Source organism: Haliotis rufescens, unplaced genomic scaffold (genome assembly GCF_023055435.1).
Source record: "Haliotis rufescens isolate VD_foot unplaced genomic scaffold, xgHalRufe1.0.p SCAF_24, whole genome shotgun sequence".
Classification (NCBI taxonomy): Eukaryota; Metazoa; Mollusca; class Gastropoda; order Lepetellida; family Haliotidae; genus Haliotis; species Haliotis rufescens.
In genome coordinates this window covers 7,482,437-7,487,005 of record NW_025963935.1, presented here as the reverse complement: position 1 = coordinate 7,487,005, position 4,569 = coordinate 7,482,437, and the positions used below count along the sequence as shown (strand labels likewise).

General features: G+C 39.5%; 1 long non-coding RNA gene across 1 annotated transcript; it reads right to left on the bottom strand.

Annotated features, from left to right (window-relative positions):
* Nucleotides 1–761: 761 nt before the first annotated feature.
* On the bottom strand, nucleotides 762–3,254 carry LOC125383545. The gene is made up of 3 exons (XR_007222790.1): nucleotides 3,010–3,254; nucleotides 1,610–1,705; nucleotides 762–870 (listed from the first exon to the last, which is right to left on the bottom strand). It is a non-coding gene; the product is annotated as an uncharacterized LOC125383545 (long non-coding RNA).
* Between the last annotated feature and the right edge of the window lie 1,315 nt (nucleotides 3,255–4,569).

The window sequence follows — 4,569 nt, the reverse complement described above, 5'->3', positions numbered from 1 at the left end:
GACCACAAACAAACCTTTTGTCTGGTTGTGACTTTGACCTTTGACATAACAGATCAATGTGTCATCAGACATTCTCAGAGCTAAGGAAACATGTGTTATTTGTTCCTGAGATGCCCAAGCAATGCATGGTTTCATAAGATAAGTGTGGCTATTAAACTGAGGCAAAATCATTAAACATCCCCATTTACACAGCTGGCAAATGAAACATAAGCAACAATCAAATTATCAATTTCTTTTATTCATATGCCTATGGTATATCGCACATTGAACTGTGTTCACATGATGGTTCCTGATGCAGTATGCAAATTCATCCTATTCTTCAATACTCATAACAGAGTGTGATAACTGTTCGCTTGACAGTACCTACGGATCATGTTCACCAGTTCAGAGAACTTACTTTCCCTCAAACCTCCTTTTCTTTCTATATTGCCATAGTGAACAGGAACCAGGATGAGGGAATACCAGTTGGACTCTATCCCTGCTGCATTGTGTTAGTAGAATTGTGAACTTTCCATTTGGTGTTTGGGTCCACAATTAAAGACAATAAGTCCCAATTATCATTCCTTTCAAGTGTTTACCACATGGCTCAAGACAAGAATTTCTTGAACGTCCTGGAAGGATCCCACTCCAGCTTGGCAATGGTTGGTCTTCTCACATTAGCCAGACCAGCCTTTGCGTGTCCCAGTACCATTTGGCATACAACTTCTAGGGTCAGCATCCATTGAAATAACAGGACCCGCGTCATCGCTGTCTCCAAATCACCTCTGATATCTGAAGGGGTGCGCTCTCTGTTAAGGACTCCCTTGTCTGGTCCTTCCAGACTGTCAACCTGGAGTACTCATCCAGGGATCTCAAGCAGGACATCAGTTTCTTCAGCATTATGTACAAAGATTTTAGCAATGAAAAAGAATTGTCGCCACATGTACTTACAGATAGAAGGCAGCAAAATCACTTAAGTTATCATATGTGAGTCTTGTTATATGCCAAACATTTAAGAAAATCACATCTCAAATCTCGACCAGACAAACCAGTGATTAATGTTATGAACTCGGTTCAGACAATATCCCACATTGTTGTGGTATGATTACATGCGATTAACGAGCCTACTCACTACCTGATCTATTATTTGGCTTGTATGGCAAGCATAGACTGCTGGGAATCTTTTTAAGAGATGTCATTTAGTGATTGTTTCAACTCATCAACATGGGAAAATATATATTTACAATCCTTGTCATATAGCCAAACTTTTGCTGGATGTGGTGTTACAGAAGTGAGTTGGGTTTCACACTGCTTTAAACAGTATTCCAGATATATCACCGCCTGTTAGCTTGATGTGGGAAGAAAGCCCTAAGTGATGCAGGTCTTTGATGAATCCCTCGAGCTTGTGTATAACGCTGACAAACCTAGCAACATATTGGGGAGAAGCAGGATTTTGAAACCATGACTATAGGTTTCTGCTAAGCCCAAGAGATGCAACTCTGCACAGCAAATTGTAGTGCCTTAGATAATAGGACATCCGTGCCCACAGAGATAAGGAACAAACTGAAGAAATATTTGCAAAATAGCCATATGAACCAAACAGAATAATTTCAAAATATTTATCACTCACTGTTGCTCTTCTCTTGTTCCTCATTGCTTCTCTTCTATGGTCTTTCTTTGCATTGATGCTGCACAGATGACCGTCTCTTTTATTCATCCGGACATTCTACAAACATAAGTAGCATTCACATCACAGAAATGTCCAAAATGTACATTTGATTCAAATGAAAAGACCCCGGTTGTGATTCCGACTTAGAATTACCCTAATTATAATAATTCATGTCAAACATTCAGAGATGACATTTATTCCCATATTTAATCATTCAACACATACATTACATAGGGAATCACTTGTTCGACAATGCAGAAAGATCCTCACCGAGGTCAATATCATTCCATGAATTATTGCTAAATTTGCTTGAAATGCAGATTAATGCAATGCAGTATTCACTTTTATTTCTAGGCTATTAATTTGGCTTTTACATGGCACTGTTTTGACAGAGATCTAACCTTGATACGACACTTTGTTCAGAAATGATATGAATAAGATAATACTTTATTATTCGCAAGGAAATTTGGGTTACATTGTAAAAGCACAGAGAAACAAGTATAAGATTCATGATTTAAGTTAAATACACTCATACACTCATGCACAGACACAGACACAACACAGACACACACACACACACACACACACACACACACACACACATACACACACACAACGACAAAACAACATCCAAACACTTATCAACTAATGAATCGGGTGGTCAGACTAGGTTGTCATCATACTCTGAGGGCATGGATCTTTGCTGATAATAACAATCACTAGATTGCCTGGTCCATGTTCAATTATTTACAGGCCGCCATCACAGAGCTGGACTATTGTGAGTGTGATGTTTCACATTGCATTGAAATATACCATGATGAATACATGTAGTTTGTAACTATCACACACAAAAATACTCACTCAATACTTCGTATCCTCCCTGAGGATGTCTGTGAATCTCCCCACAAACCCTGAACATGTTGAAACAGAAAAGAACTAACTTGTCTTTAACCCTTCCAAAGTTTCAGTGTGGAATTGCTAAAGATTGATAAGCTGTCATTATTCATTGTAATCCATATCTCACTTTCAGGTGGTTCAGGTTGCAACACATGATTGGAATTGAATGCCACGTTTTGTATGACATGAACTTTGCCAGATTTATACCCCAGCGTTATGCTGAGAATAAGGACACGACCCTCAAAAGTCCTACACCTGAAGCTCTTATGCAAACCCAAATCCCATGTCACAACAAACACTTGATCATAATAATAACAAAAGGTTTCCGAACACAAAAAAAAAAGGCCCTTGACGTTTACAATAGTAACATCGAGATCAGGAAAATATCTAAATCAATTATGGAATGCCATAAGATCTCTGTATAGAAATCATGGAACATTATGATTCGAAGCCCTGCTACGTACCTGGCATCCGCAAGCTGCTCTTCCTTCCTTCGGCTGTCAATCGAGTTTTCGAAATACTTGACGTCCTCGTTGTGGATGGCTCAGACGGATTTCGACCGGGATTTCCGTGTAAGAGGTGATTGAGAACAATGTATCGATACACGAGGTAAGCATATCGCAATCAAGCATCACGGTGTACATCGATTACACGAGGTTTGAGTGTTTGTTTACATTTGGTGTTCCAAAATGGCGCCCTTGGCCATACAGGGAATTAAGGATTGCCGGGCCAAGCAAAGTCGGGCCGGGCCGGGACAGCGTGTAATGCTCAACATGGATTGCAGAATAATAAAACGAAACGTGCATATCTAGGCAGATCTCAAATGTCCACAAACGTATAGTTTTTCTCATTTCATTGGGTTTGAATCAAAGTGCATCTTCAACAATGTATTAAACTGATAATTATGACTACATACCGTGGGTCCTCTTAGAAAAGTCAGTGTCAGTGTCAGTCAGACTGTGTGTTTTCTTTGATGAGAATGTTTCTCACCGACCTTAGCGTGTAGGGGTGTGATGTCCTGGGCAGGAAACGATAGTGTTTTGACTACTCTTCTTCCAGTGTTGGGCATCATGTGTTGGGCATCCCTAATGAACCTTTACTAATTCATGTTAAAATAACACAGGATGTTTTCTGGGAGTGGATATTCGTCAATGTCATAGGACTGACACGACACGTCTTGATAACTGTCCTAGCACTTCTAAAATTAATAAATAACCGTACAGACGCCAGAACGGCCTGGCGCAAAATCCACGCCATTAGAGGCTTAAAACGTCATAAAAACACTAAACATTAATAATTCAACAAAACCCGCCGAAAAGGCAAATAACCTCGCCAACCACTTTTCAGCCGTAAGCAGTAACAACAATTTTAGCCAAAAATTTAAAGATAAACTTAGAACAGAAAACAAATCCACCAAAGAACCAAATAATGACAACCTAGAAATAAACCACCCTTACACAATGGAGGAGCTACTCTACGTCATCCAAAACAGGAAAAAGGGCACAGCCCCAGGATTGGACCTAACTTCCTACCAAATAATTATAAAACTCCCCCCATAACTAATCCAGGCACTACTTAAACTATACAATTTCATCTATCAAAACGGACAAGTACCTATGCCCTGGAAACAGGCCTTAGTCATACCAATCCCTAAACCTAATGAACCAGCTAATCAGGCTAACTCCTATAGACCAATTTCCTTAACTTCAAACTTATTAAAAGTAATGGAATCTATGGCTAAACACAGACTACAACATTACCTAACTCAAAAAAGCATCATAAACCCAGATCAAAGTGGTTTCACTCATGGCCGCTCAACCTTAGATAACCTCGCCCGTTTAGAGCAGGACATTAAACAGGACAACTTAGCAAACAATATACTACAGGCATCTTCTTAGACTTCTCCAAAGCTTTCGACATGGTATGGCACGACGGGCTAATTCAAAAACTAAAAAAAATAGAACTCAAAGGTCAAATAATAAACGACATCCAGGACTTCCTAAACAATCGTAAAATAACCGTGG